We start from the raw sequence: 15,904 nt of genomic DNA, 5'->3' as shown, positions 1-15,904 counted from the left end.
TTCCAAAGGCATGTAAACTCTCAAAGTCTCAGTCTAATATATTGGAATGAGGTGGAAGAGATATCTAGAACATGAATGTGTAGCAGATAAATTTGCTAAGGCTCTATTCTTCTATTGAGTTAGCATGGACCAAGATCCAGCACCATGTTAAATTCATGTTTTGAAGATTTTATTAAAGATTTCATTATATGAGTGTGGATGTGTGAATGCTGTGATAGACTGGCACCATGTCCAGGGCTGTGTCTTGCCTTTCACCAAATTATGTCAGGATAGACTCAGATCTCAGTGCAGTCCTGAAATGAATTAAGCTGGTCTGTACATATTTGGTTATATTGTCATATTTTGTTGCTTACCCTCATGTTAATTGACATATTTACTTAGTTGGCAGTCACCTTTATCCAAGGTGACTTACAACATTTTTATGATACAATTGCTTACATTTCTTTTGCTTCTCCAATTGGCGCACAGGCAGGTCAAGTGACTTGCTCATGATCACACAGAGTGACAGTAGCGGGATTTGAACCCACAACCTCAGGGTTTGAAGTCCAAAGCCTTTACCACTACACCACACAATAATTAAGATCTTGGGCTTGCTCCTTCTGTGATATGCTCCAGTTCCCTGATTACCAGTATTGGAGAAATATTGCTCAGAAAATGAAAGTGGGAGGAAAGCTGGGGTAACTAAAGAAAACATATGCAAATACAGAGAGAATTCACGTTCATTGAAGAGGGTGCCTGTGCTGGCATTCAGATCCATGGACATGATGTGGTATGCTAACCATGTTGTCACCATGCCATCAGAGTGGGATCTACGTTGCCAATCGGGAGGTTGCTGGTTGAGATCCCATAAATGCTAGAAGTGACTTTACTGCATTGGGCCCTTGAGCCAGGTCCTTAACCTGCAATTGCTCCGTCCTGGGTATGACGTTAATCTGCATCCAGTCCTACAAGCAGGTCCTCCAACTTGCAGGGAAAACTTGGGGGTTGGTGGCAGGATTGGCACTCCAACCACCGTAAAAAAAACTGTCACACTGTTTGAGTGTGGTGCTAAGGTGTCACTCATTGCATGGTGGCAATCAGGTCCCAATCTGGGAGGTTCATCATGTGGTGGGTGTGGCAACGAGCTGTAAAATCAGCACATGCTCCCAACTGCTCTCTCTCTCTCCAGCCAATTTAATATTGGATAACCCAACTCAATAAAAGAATAGACACATAGGAAGATCATGTCATGTCCAAGATGGCCTGTACCATATTGTTGCCACAGTCTGTGTACTTTGACTTGTTGTATAGTCTTAAATTCATATAAAATGGCACTATCAAGGGTGCTGAGTTGTAGTTTACAGCTTTAGTAACTCCAAGCATCCTATCCTTGCTTATCCATATTCAGGTTCTCAGGAGGCCAGAACCTATCCTGTCAATAATAAACAGACAGGAATAGGATAGGATACCAGCCTTTTGTAAGGCTTATTAATGCACACACCCCCACTTTCTAATAAAAAAAAAATTCATAATCGAAGTTAGTATCACTGGTCTTCGTAGTCTCTCCAAATGGGAAATGTCCACATATTAGGAGTCTAAATATAAAAAAATAACCTTCATCAATAGCTTCTAGCATTGGTTCCCAAATTTGGTCCTGGGAACCCCCAGGGCTGCAGGATTATTTCCAACCAACTGTTTTTAATTGGACTCATAGCCTAACTAAACAAGCTATTATTTCACAGCTTCTGTGTTTTGGGGTCAATGAAGAAATTACAAAAGTGTGTTAATACATTTTAATATAAAGTAAGCAGTTACTTGTGGATAATGTATTTATTTATTTTTTTACATTTTATTTATGTTTATCCTGATTTCCATTCTTCTTTTCATTATTGACTAATTGGTAGGTCTGATACTGAAGCAGTTAGACCCTTTCATCATTAAGGTGTTATTTGCTTAAGGGTGTCTGCTTTGCTTGTTTTTAATTGTCACTATTAGAATACAACGAAGACTGCACAGAATAAGGGAAACATAATAGGAAAACAACAAAACAGAGTTAAGCATTTAAAGTTATAGCAAAAAATAGAACTATTTCTAAAATGTCTTAAAATGTAAAAATCATGCTGCTGTGCTTTTCAGAATGCAGTATATAAGATGAGAAAACAGACCAGCTAAATACATTAGATCATTTATTATCAATTATTATCACTTACTGTGAATCTGGTTGGAATAAAAACCTGCAGCCACAGGGGATCCCCAGGACCAAGTTTGGGAACCACTGGCTTAGAGGATGGGGATCTAGAATAGTGAGAAGTAAAACAAATAAAGATCTCACATATTGTTTAAGTTTTTGTAGGGTAAAGTTTATTTATAGAAGATAAAATAAAATAAAAACTAGGAAGACAAATATGAAATTAGATCTTTTCCTTTAATGAAAAAAAGAATGCCTAAAATAAGTCATGGAAAAAATTAAATAATTTTTGTGCCTGTGTTTAAGGTGCTGCCTTGCCAGCAGCATAGATGTTTCCGACGTTCTCGGCCTGACATCACTTGCACAGCTGTCCCTTGACAGTGTAACAGATCCATGACATTTTCTTGCGGACTATTTGGCATCTTTTCTTGTAGCCATCTTGAAATGTAGCAGATGAACCTGAACCATCAAATGTTACTGTATGGATTAGAAGCTGGCAAAGTTTCCACTTTCTCATATCCTGAAGTATTCAGAGGTACACACTTGCCAATCACTGTTAAAACTAAAAAGTTATCAACAAGGGAAAAACTAAGAGAGTATTTTTCTTCTAAAAATATAAATACATTATCATCTAATGGTTATGTACCATTATCTAACAGTGTCTCATTATGTGTTTTTTTCTTTTTTTCATTGTGCTTTTCCTGTTTGCTTAATTGAACTTTCTTTGTTTGCAGCAATATAATGTAAACTGGCCTATAATGAATGAATTTGGGTATGTGAGTGAGTGAGTACATCTTACAATGGATTGACGCCTTATTTATTTTAAGTTGGCCCCTGCCAATGCTCCTGGGGATGAACATCCACTACCTATGACTCTGAGCTGGATAAGGGGGTTATTACATTTTATTATGGGTGATTACATTAAAATATAAAATTAATATGTGTGGAGTATACTTTAGAAAGACTATTATGGCCCTTCCTACTTTAGCCCATAACAGATTCTTGGCCCCGGGCCACTTAGACATTTAAGTGTTGCTCTTTGTGACCAAAGTTAAGCTCAGACTGTTGTAGAATAGGAAGTCTTTAATATACTCAATGCACAGTTCTCATATGGAGTTGGCCTAGTAGTGTCCACACTCCTTAGTTCTCTGCCTTTATGTTCTACTTTGACTCCTTCGGTTTCGGCATTCAGTTCTAAACTGAACACCCCTTCTCCTTCACTGAAGGAGGACACTGAAAGATTTAGTTCTACTATATTGTGAGAATCACAATCAGAACATAACTGTATTATTTATTTGAAAGAATTGGACCTTTGGTTTTCATTTTTAATTTTTGTTCAGGTCTAACTGCATAATATGCAATGTGATAGTGCTGAACAACAAAATGCACTTTTAGCTAAATATTTGTTGCTTTACCGACCTCATGGCAGATGCCTCATAGTATCACAGGTCTGGGGTCCAATCCAGGTCTGGTCACAATCAATGTGGAGTTTTAATGCCCTCCATGTGACTCTATGTTTTTTTTTTCTTTTTTGAGTTTATAAGAATATGAACGCTTTGAAATCACTTTAGTTTTTTTTTTTTTATCTGGTTCCTCCTGACTCACTGGTACAAGAAAATCCCCACTTCTGATATACTGTTGGGCTCATCTTGAAGTCTAGTTATGCAAGATGCAGATATTTGTGGGGTTCCCCCCTTATTTTTTGGCCCTCTAGACCCAAATATCCCTCATTTTTAGGCCATTTTTGGACCATATGTTGTGCAGGCAATCACACCCTTATGATAAAGAGAAAACCAATAGGTGTCTGCAGCAAAAATGATAAGAAGGACTTGAATTTTGCATGTCACCCCCTAATGGGATATGATGGGTCAAAGTTACTCCTTTTCACAAAGCTTCAAAAAAATTGGCAATTGGTAATATGTGGCATGTGCCGTGTCATTTTATGCTGTTTTGAAATTGCTTATCACGAATATGATAATAGTTCTGATATTTGATTTTCTACTGGTGGTCCTAGCCCTCTAAGTGCCACCCCAGAAGGTTTAAAATGACAAACTTCAAACATAATCATGTGGGGTATCATTTTAGACTATTTCAATTTCAGTGATTAAAAATATGATGCTACTTTAGTTTTTTCTTCCTTTACAAGGGATCTAGCCTTCTTCTGACCTGAATTAGAGGGTGAAAAATGACAAACTTCATTTACAATCAAGAATATTTAGACTTTAAACAGTTAAACTGAAGCAGACATTTTTATATTTTAAATATCTTACGCAACTAGGCATGTTTAATATGTACTTCTACCTCATGAATTCAATCATTACATTTCTTATGAACACCCCAAATTAGGGTGGCTTACAATAATTCAAACTTTTTTTTCTGAGACAGGATGGGTGGATGGATAGATGGATGGGAGAAATCCCATGTGGTTTTAGGTTTTTATTCCAACCAAGTTCTGCTTTTGACTGGACTACTGCCTTACTTTAGCAAGTTGGTATTTCCCAGTTTCTGTGTCCATTCATCCATTGTCCAACCTGCTACATCCTAACACAGGGCCACGGGGCTCTGCTGGAGCCAATCCCAGCCAGCACAGGGTGCAAGGCAGGAACAAATCCTGGGCAGGGCGCCAGCCCACCGCAGGGCACACAAACACACACACACACCCACCAAGCACACACTGGGGACAATTTAGGATCACCAATGCACCTAACCTGCATGTCTTTGGACTGTGGGAGGAAACTGGAGCACCCAGAGGAAACCCACACAGACACGGGGAGAACATGCAAACTCCACGCAGGGAGGACCCGGGAAGCGAGCCCAGGTCTTCTTACTGCGAGGCAGCAGCGCTACCGTGCCGCCCCAGTTTCTGTATTTTGGTACCAAATCTACAATTATAAACCTGGTTTTGCTATATTTTTTCTGGAATGTAGCAAGTATTTATGTAGGTTACATATGGATAATTTAATTTTTTTTCTAATTTGTTTTTTTCAAAATATTCATCAACATCATTTTCATTTTGCTTTTGTAGGTGCTGTTGTTGTTTTTGACTGTTATTTTGTAATGATTACAAAATTATTACAAAATATGTGACACTGAATGTAGTAGCTACAACCCTTCAGCATTTAGTGTCTTTTATATCCTGTCTATTCTAGGTGTTGTTAATATTCTAGGTGTTGTTAATTGTCAATTTTAAGATACAATTAATAGAGCAAACACCACAAAATTGTAGGTAAATTAATGGCAAAATGAAAAAAGGAAACCAAAACATTCAGAGCCTATAGCAAAAATACAAATATGGCTAAATAGAAAAACTAAATACCCTAAAATCTGAAAATACTTTAACTACACTGTTCAAAAAATTAAGGGAACACTTAATCATCACAGTTTAACTCCAAGTCAATTAAGCTTCGGGGATATCAATCTGTCCAGTTAGGAAGTGTAAGCGATTGTGAATCAACTTCACCTGCTTGGGTGCAAATGAAGGTGACAAGAGGATGCACTGTAGAGGCAACAGGAAGATAAACCTTAAAAAGGGAATGGTTCTGCATGTGGTGACCACAGACAATTGGTCTCTCCTCATCCTTCTTTATTGATTCTTCACTAGTTCTCTGTTTTTCCAGTGTATTTGTCACTACTGGTAGCATGAGGCGGTACCTGCAGCTGATTCAGGTTTTACAGGTAGCCCTGCTCCTCCAGGATGGCATATCCATATATGCCATCACAAGAAGGTTTGCTGTGTCACCCAGCACAGTCTCAAGAGCAGAGAGGGGATACCAGCAGAGGGGATGTTACACAAGGACAGCTGGACAGGGCTGTAGAAGGGCATCAACCAAGCAGCAGAACCAGTATTTGCTCCTTTGTGCGAGAAGGAACAGGAGGAACACTGCCAGAGCCCTACAAAATGACCTCCAGCTGGCTGTTGGTGTGCATGTTTCTGATCAAACTGTCAGAAGCAGACTACATGAGGTTGGCATGAGGGCCCGAAGTCCTCTAGTGGGACCTGTGCTCACAGCACATCACAATTCAGCTTGATTGCCATTCGCCAGAGAATACCACAAATGGCAGCTCTGCCACTGGCACCCTGTCCTCTTCACAGGTTCACATAGAGAACATACTGTATGACAGATGTGAAAGAGTCTGGAGGTGCTGTGGTAATGTTATGCAGCCCACAACATCATCCAGCATGACCGGTATGACGTGGGTCAATGATGGTCTTGGAGAGGCATATACTTTAAGGTGTGGCACAGGCCTGCACGTGCTGGGCAACGATACCCTGACTGCTGTTAGGTACCAGGGTGAAATCCTCAGAGCCACTGTCAGACCTTACGCTGGTGCAGTGGGCCCTGGGTTCCTCCTGATGCAAGACAATGCCCTGCTTAATTTGTAGGCAGTTTTTGGATGACAAAGACATTGATGCCATTGAGTGGCCTACACATTCCCCAGACCTGAATCCAAATGAGAACCTCTGGTATGTTATGTATTGGTGCATCTATTACCACCACACAGTGCCTCAGACTGTCCAGGAGCTCATTGATCCCCTGATCCAGGTCTAGGAGGAGATCCCCCTGGACATCATCCGCCATCTTGTCAGGAAAATGCCCAGAGATGGTCAGGAGTGCATAAAGGCATGGGACATACACACTACTGAGTCACATGATGAATTACTGGGCGTTGGATCAGCCTGTGATTTCAATTTTTGACTCTGATTTTCAGTGTGATTTTGTATCCAGCTCTCAGTAGGTTGTTGATTTTGGTTTCCATTGACCATTGTTACATCATTTTGTTCTCAATGAATTACACAATATTACTTAGTAAAGATTTTCCACTTGAATATTTTGTTCATCGAGATCCAAAGTGTCATTTTAGTGTTTTCTTAATTTTTTTTTGATTGAAATTTAGTGATGTTATAGAAAAGATAACATTAGCCGATCCAAGATTTTTTACACATCGATAATTTGTTTAACATACATGCTCTACCTGTGTGTGTATTTTATGCAAACAAAGGACTGAGCAACAGCAACTATTGAGCTAAACAACACCACTAACCAATACAGTGAATGTATGACTGAAAAGGGGTGATGTCCTGGATAGGAAAAAAGAAACATAATCATGTGTGAAATGGTAGTATATATCTCTATAGGTAGAGTTGACTCCAATGGGTGACAACAGTCTCGCTGCAGACCTTCATAGCCCCTTCCCAGTTATACTATGGTTAAGATTAAGGTTATGGAAGAGTTATCAGATTCAAATATTGACAACTCTCCATTAGGTTAACTCCAGGTACTTGGAGCTCCAGGGTGGAGGCGCTAAGCTGCAGAGATACCAGCCTTGAAAGTTTTTCGTAGTTCGAGGTTATGGAGTGTGCTATAAACCTTGAGTACTGGTGCTATAAGTGTAGGTGCTGCTTCACTAGACGCAGAAAAGATGGCAGAGAAAATTAGCAGTGCTTGTGGTGTCCTCAGGTCTACAACAAGCCTAGACTGATGTAGTGGTTTCGTGAGGAGGCTACGATCTTCAGAGGCTAAAGTCCTGATCTATTGTGGTCAGCTCTTTTTCTTGATTATATACAACAACAACAACTCTTATTTCTACAGCACATTTTCATACTAAAGTGTGACTCAAAGTGCTTTACAAAATGTCAAAGAAGTAGTTACATGTAAAGAAAAACAAATTCAAATTAGTTAAGAATAATAATGCATACATAATATACAAAAATGCATATTTATATAAGATAGATATAGTCCTAAAGTATGGAATGGCTTTTTAAAATCTCTAAATGACAGTCCAATGATAAGGTCAGTGGGCCAGGGTGGGCAAAAAAAAAAAAACTCCAGTTGGGATGGAGAAAAAACAAAACTCTAGGATTTCCATGCCAAAGGAACAGCCAGCCCCAAACAGGCATTCTGCCTAAAGTAAATGTTCTTAAGTAGTCCTTTATTGATTTTTTAAGGGTTCATTTTAGAAGATTCAGCGAAGTTGATCTTGTGGCAGGTTTGGGTTTACACCTTCATTCAAACATCACAGGTAGCTGCACAGAACTTTGATCAGGTATTGGTGGCATTCTGAATAACCAAAAAAGAAAACAGAGAATATGAAAGATTAATAAAGACTGTATGTTCATTGAAGAGTATAATAATTGTATGCCTATCTTGTTTAACTACTAAAACTGAAATGTAGCTATGAAAAGACCAAATAAAAAAAGTGGATTTTTACGAGTTTTTAAAAATGATCTACAATATTAGCCTGGTGTTCTAGAGTTTTGCTGCTGCCTCACCACTTCTTGTATACTTTGCTCTTGGAATAATAAGAAGACCACCATTAGATGATCTAAGGTTAAGGCTTGGAGTGTAGAGGTATAGCCACCCCAAAATGTAAGAAGAAGAAAGACTATTTCAAGTTTTTTTTATACCATTAGTAGTATTTTATAGTCAGTTCTAAAAGACATGGGTAACTAATGTACTGATGCTAAAACTGGAGAGGTGTGCTCAGATTTTCTTTTTCTGGCTAAGATCCTTGCTACTACATTCTGCACTAAGTGCAACCAATTGATGTCTTTCTTATTTAGACCAGATAGGAGTGAGTTACAGTAATCTAGTCAACTAAAAACAAAAGCGTGAATTAATTTCTCAGCATCTTGCAGTGTTATAAAAGGTCTACCTTTGGCAATGTCATTTCAAGGGAAAAATGCAGTCTGAGTAATATGGTTAATATATGATTTAACATATTTAACCAATGATTTAAAAATGAACAATAGTGGTAGATCCCTGATCTTTTTCTCCATCATATTCAATATAGCCCCTGATCAACAACAACAACAACAGCATTTATTTATATAGCACATTTTACATGCACGAAAGCCCAAAGAGACTCCCTGCTATTTGATTTTATATATACTAGGGGGCTCTGCCCCTGCTCGCCCACCCCCAGTTTGGTTTACCGGATATACAATTTAAAGAGAGATTGTTATCCATCCATCCATTTTCCAACCCGCTGAATCCGAACACAGGGTCACGGGGGTCTGCTGGAGCCAATCCCAGCCAACACAGGGCACAAGGCAGGGAACCAATCCCGGGCAGGGTGCCAACCCACCGCAGGACACACACAAACACACCCACACACCAAGCACACACTAGGGCCAATTTAGAAGCACCAATCCACCTAACCTGCATGTCTTTGGACTGTGGGAGGAAACCGGAGCACCCAGGAGGAAACCCACACAGACACGGGGACAACATGCAAACTCCACGCAGGGTGGACCCGGGAAGCGAACCCGGGTCTCCTAACTGCAAGGCAGCAGTGCTACCACTGTGCCACCGTGCCGCCTAGAGATTGTTATTTTCATGGGAATTGATACATATGCATTATTTTCACTTTTACTTTAAAACTTTTGTTAAAACAATACTTGTCCTTTATTTCCAGCACTGGGCATGGTTAAATCTCTTTCTCGCAAGACGTATAATGCTGCTCCCGTTGTGAAGTGGGGGGCGGCTGAACGCACGCTAAGGAGATGCTGTTGAATCAGCTGCTGTCTTTCTGCGGCTGCAGCTTGCGAGCTGCATGCTCTGCTTGTTGCGCTGCGTGTTGATCATTTCAAAGCCTGTACAGCAGCTGTCCTTTTGCCACTTTGTGTCTCTGCCGCTCGCGTTGTGAAGGGGGGGTGGGGGGCTGAACGCATGCTAAGAGGAAGTGGTCGGATCATCTGCTGGCTTGCTGCTGCTGGCAAGCTGCGTGTTCTGCTTATCGCTTGTCATTGTTTTAAGAGCTGGGAGAACATGAAGTGTGTCTGTCAAAAGCATTCCAACAACTGCTAGGTTAGATGTCCATGAACTTGTTTTAAATGTTGTCTCACTGCCTTGTCTCGCGTGACGTTAAAGAGTCTCTCACGGGACGTCAAATTGTCTTCCAAGAAGATCACGTCTCATCTCCTTTGTCACCCTCCCAAGATTGTTTTTTATAATTGAGAGATGTAACACCATGCATGACAATCACAGAGGCCTAAGACCCCGCTACCTGCAAATCCTAGAAATGCCTCAGGCAGGACTGATGGCATCAGCTTCAACTTAATGGGACCCCAACAAACATCTAAGGACTCTGAAAGAGTACTTCCACATCTGCTCTTCGAAATGGTATATATTTACATGCACCTCTACATACTTTCAATAGGGATGCTCCCTCAGCCCACCCCCCCAATCTCCAAAATCTTTACATATACTGTACATTGGTATCTGGGGACTTTAAAGTGGGACCATATACAACTGATAAAATGCACAAAAAGAAATACTTGAGTGAACAATGTAAACAGATGAAAATCATAATCATCCAATAATGATAATAATACTGTATATACTCAGATTTCATATTGTTCCAACTGATTACCTATTTCAGTTCAAAAGAAAACACATTCCTGTAAAATTGTATTTTGCAATGACTATCAACAAAAACAAAGTCATCAGGAACAGCGGGAATTGATCTAATGCAGAAATGTTTTACTCATGAACAACTGCGAATAATAATAATAACTAGCCAACCCGCGGCGTAGCATACGCCGCATAATTATGTACTGATGGGTGAACACTTCCTGAAAGACACAGTTGTTCAAATGGGGTGGGTTTGAGGATACGACTGTAGGTGAATGAAAAGATGGAACTCTGGAGAGGGCAACATACAATTGTCCGTGACTCAAAACTGGAGGACCGCCGTCGCGCCTCCACCTCCCAGAGTGAGGGATGGGGCTGGATGGCGCTCGGGCGCGGAGGGCGGAACAGAGGGAGAGGGGAAGGACGCTTCAGTACGCACTGCCTGCTCATGTGCCCGCCCCCAACTCCTCACCTGAGTTGCTTTTGTTTCTGCTACAGTCCACATGCACCTCTGAGCCACGTTGACTTATCATTGTTCTTTGCGGTTCCGGTTCTATATATAATCCACCAAGTCACCTGACCATGGTAGTAGCGATGGGGGGGGTGTGTACAAAGGGCAGGGACTTAATCAGTGCGAGCGTATGACCCGCACTTACTGGAAATTCCTCATTCGTGAGGAACAATTGCAAGCCCCGGTCTCCATCACGCATGGGGTTCAACGACTTAGCCACGCCTCTCAGCGCCGGGTAAACACACGTTGATCCATTCAGTGTAGCACGCGTGCAGCACCAGACATCTAAGAGCATCACAGACCTGTTACTGCTCAATCTCACGTGGCTGAAAGCCACTTGTCCCTCTAAGAAGATGGACGCCGACCACTCTTTTGTCACGTAACTATTTAGCAGGAGGAAGTCTCGTTCGTTATCGTAATTAACCAGACAAATCGCTCCACCAACTAAGAAAGGCCATGCACCACCACCCACAGAATTGAGAAAGAGCTATCAATCTGTCAATCCTCTCCGTGTCCGGGCCAGGTGAGTCAAATTAAGTGAAAGGCTCCACACCTGGTGGTGCCCTTCCGTCAATTCCTTTAAGTTTCAGCTTTGCAACCATACTCCCCCTGGAACCCAAAGACTTTGGTTACCCGGTTGGCTGCCCGGCGGGTCATTTGAATAACGCCGCCAGATCGCCAGTTGGCATCGTTTATGGTCGGAACTACGACGGTATGTGATTGTCTTCGAACTGCCGACTTTCATTCTTGATTAATGAAAACATTCTTGGCAAATGCTTTTGTTCTCGCTCAAATTGTTGTGGGCGGGGCTCTGTGAGTTGGTGGGCGTGGCTCTGTTGTGCATGTGCCATGGTTGGCTGCTTAGTGAATTGTTGGTGGGCGGGGCTCTGTGAGTTGGCGGGCGTGGCTCTGTCTTGCGTGCGTCTTGCTTGCCATGGATTTAGTGAATTCTTCTTGTTGGTGGGCGTGGCTCTGTGAGTTGTCGTTGTACCCCATGGTCTTAGAGTTGGTGGGTGGGGTGCTGGTAACAGTCAGACGGGCGTGCGGGCAGGCGTTCTCGTCCCATGCTCTTAGAGTTGGTGGGCGTGGCTCTGTGAGTTGTCATCGTATCCTATGGTGTTAGAGTTGGTGGGCGGGTCTCTGTGAGTTGGCGTGCATGGCTATGTCGTGCGTATCCCATGGTTGTCTTGCGTGCCCTGTCGGCTGCTTAGTGAATTATATATATAGATTCTGTACATTTATATAGTATTTTTCTCATTACTCAAAGTGCTTTACATAGTGAGTGGGGAACCACTTCAAACACCACAAATGTGGAGCATCTACCTGGATGATGCGATGATGGCCATCATTATGCCAGTACATTCACCACACATTAGCTGTTAGGTGTTGTAGGGGTGAGAGATAGTTAGCCAGTTATTGGCAGGGGATAATAAGGGACCAGAATGACTAGGCCAAGTTGGGAAATTTAGTTAGGATCTTGGAATGCACCCTGTTCTTTACGAAGAATGCCCAGGGATTTTAATGACCGCAGAGAGTCATGTCTCATCTGAAGGACAGTGCCATTTTACAGCACAGTGTCCCTGTCACTGCACTAGGGCATTGGGATACACATTCAGATCTCAGGGTAAGCTTCCCATGCTGGCATCGCCAACACCTCCTCCATATAGCATGTTCAAGACAAAGCAGTTATCTAAGAGTATTATTATTATTACTTATTATTTGACTGCTGCCTTTAACCAAAGCAACTTTCCACATTAGAGATACAATTGGTTATATTTCATTTGTTTCCTAATTGGAGCACAGGCAGGTGAAGTGACTTGCACATAGTGACACAGTGTTAGCAGCATGATATGAACCCAAAACTTAAGGGTTTGAAGTTCTTGGTCTAAAGCTTTAACCACTATACCACATAGTGCCAATAATATTAGCCCTTGGTAAGACACCTACAAATGTATACAGAAAGGTACTTAGTTATGTAGTATTTCTGATACACACAATTAACAGATTACACTATATTATACTTATTACACTATAACTAAGGCACTTTGTCTTGCGAAATTTTACAGGTAAAGCTGGATCACACTAGTTTCCAATAAATGCAAATTCTGCACTATTGTGCTTTTTGAAAGCAGAATCCATTTTAATAAAAGGATAAGTTCCTGTGTGTCTGTATGTTTGTCCAGTTGCTATGTCTCTGTATTTCCAACAGATGGTGCATCATGTTTGTAGTAATAAAATGCATTGCATTTGTCATTCCAACAGATGGAGCATTACAACCATTAACACTGCTTTTATGAACCCCATACCAAATGGCAAGTAACAGAGGAATGTGCATTGCATTTCTCATTCTATCGAGTGGTGCATCACCAACATATGTAGTTATGCATTTTATTACTCCATGCATTACAAAATACATTTCAATAGATGATCTACTACATACATTAATGCTGAGGTCTACGTTGATTACTTAGATTTTAACTTGGGGTCACAAAGCTAGTAAGAGAAAAAAGAAAAAAAACATTAGCATACTCAAAAAATGAATTATTTAGAGGTAAAATGACTTGCTGATTGTGAAACTGGTTGAAATATAAACCTATAGCATGGGGTGTAGCACAGAACTCTGGGTCATATATATAAGCTGTCTCTGCCGCCATGAAAATGCAATATGCTAGACTGGAAAAGACATCAGTTTGTCAAGTCAGAGACCATAATGTGGAATGAGTAAAACAAGTGAGACACAAAAATGTGTAGTGCTTTGAAATACGGGTGGAACATTATTCTTCACACTCTGTTGCATTTTATGAAGTTTACTCCATTAAAGCATTGTTTATCTGTGTTGCTACCCGCTAGAGCAGTGATTCTTAACCTTTTTTGAGTCACGGACCCCTTTAAGAATCTGATGAAAGCTAAGGACCCCCTACACCAGAAATATTCACACAAACACAACTTTGCATGCAATGAATACAATGTACTTTATTTAACGAGATTTGATTGTCTCGCACATATATGACATATACAAAGTATTATTACACTTTAAAGTAAACAATCTAAAAAAACACTCCTTTTTATGCAAAAGTAATGCAATGGTGATGGACAGGTTGACAGATGAGATTAGACAGGAGTCCCTGTGGAATATGATGTTTGCTGATGAAACTGTGATCTGTAGCAATAGTAGGGAGCAGGCTGAGGAGACCCTGGAGAGGTGGAGATATGCTCTAGAGAGGAGAGGAATGAAGGTCAGTAGGAACAAGACAGAATACATGTGTGTAAATGAGAGGGAGGTCAGTGGAATGGTGAGGATGCAAGGAGTAGAGTTGGTGAAGGTGGATGAGTTTAAATACTTGGGATCAACAGTACAGAGTAATGGGGAGTGTGGAAGACAGGTGAAAAAGAGAGTGCAGGCAGGGTGGAATGGGTGGAGAAGAGTGTCAGGAGTAATTTGTGACAGATGCAGAATAGAATGCAGAATATCTTTATTGTCATTTTAACAAATACAGCGAAATTAGGTGCAGTCCCAGCAGTGTCAAAATATAAATAAAATATAATTAAAAAAAGGATAAGAAAGAATAAGAAGAAATAAGGTAGAACACAAACATTCAACATAAGACCTTAATTGCACATGAACACTCTTACACAAGATGTCATCTATTGCACTGCTGCATTGGAGGTGATTAAGTGGCATTCAGTGTCCTAATAGCAACAAGGTAGAAACTGTTATTCAGTCTATTAGTGTTTGTTTTGATGCTCCTATATCTTTTGCCTGATGGATATCAGAAAGAATGAAAGGGAAGGTCTACAGGACAGTAGTGAGACCAGCTATGTTATATGGGTTGGAGACGGTGGCAGTGACCAGAAAGCAGGAGACAAAGCTGGAGGTAACAGAGTTAAAGATGCTAAGATTTGCATTGGGTGGGACAAGGATGGATAGGATTAGAAATGAGGACATTAGAGGGTCCGCTCAAGTTGGACGGTTGGGAGACAAGTCAGAGAGGCAAGACTTGGAAGAAGGATGCTAAGGATAGAGCTGCCAGGCAAGAGGAAGGCCTAAGAGGTTTATGGATGTGGTGAGAGAGAACATGCAGGTGATGGGTGTAACAGAACAAGATGCAGAGGACAGAAAGATATGGAAGAAGATGATCCGTTGTGGCGACCCCTAACAGGAGCAGCCGAAAGAAGAAGTATGGCCACTCATTATAATTATGAAATACAATCCTTTTTTGCAAATTAAAACAGATCTACTGCTACTACATTTTCAACTACCATTACTACTACTACTACTACGACTACTATTTTTACTACTACATCAACTCTAAGTCAACAGTACCGGGCTGTATAGTGAATATAAATGTTAATTTTTATCTAACCCTCACGGGCCCCCTGAAACCCATCCACGGGCTTCAGGTTAAGAACCTCTGCCCTAGAGATTCACATAGCTAAGAGAGGTATATTCCTACCTCACGCTTGCCCCCTAGCGATCATATTTAATGTACTATGGGTTTATTTAATTAAGTGGCAAACCTCGGTTTCACACTTAAACCAACCAGACGAAAGGCGTCAGCTGCTCAGCCTCTGCCTCAGCAATGCTTGCACATTCCTCTTTAAGTATTTTGGGCTCCCTTGACACCTCCTTTGGGCTTGCGGGTATTAGGACTTAAATGCCCATTACAGTAAATGCAGTCTTATGAAACGCAAAGACATTTGCACCCTGCCTCAGTACGATTGGGATATATGGAAACGTTAAAAATAAAAACGTACTGTATACCGTAAACACGAGTTGTTACTAGGAAACAACTCGTAGCGTGGATATAGTTGCTAGGCGTTTTTTTTTTAATCCGTAAAAGCCCCGCCCACTTCTTAGTCTGGTTTCCGGAG

This window comes from Erpetoichthys calabaricus, chromosome 1, assembly GCF_900747795.2.
Source record: "Erpetoichthys calabaricus chromosome 1, fErpCal1.3, whole genome shotgun sequence".
NCBI classification, from domain to species: domain Eukaryota; kingdom Metazoa; phylum Chordata; class Cladistia; order Polypteriformes; family Polypteridae; genus Erpetoichthys; species Erpetoichthys calabaricus.
Note: the sequence above shows the minus strand (reverse complement) of the source record.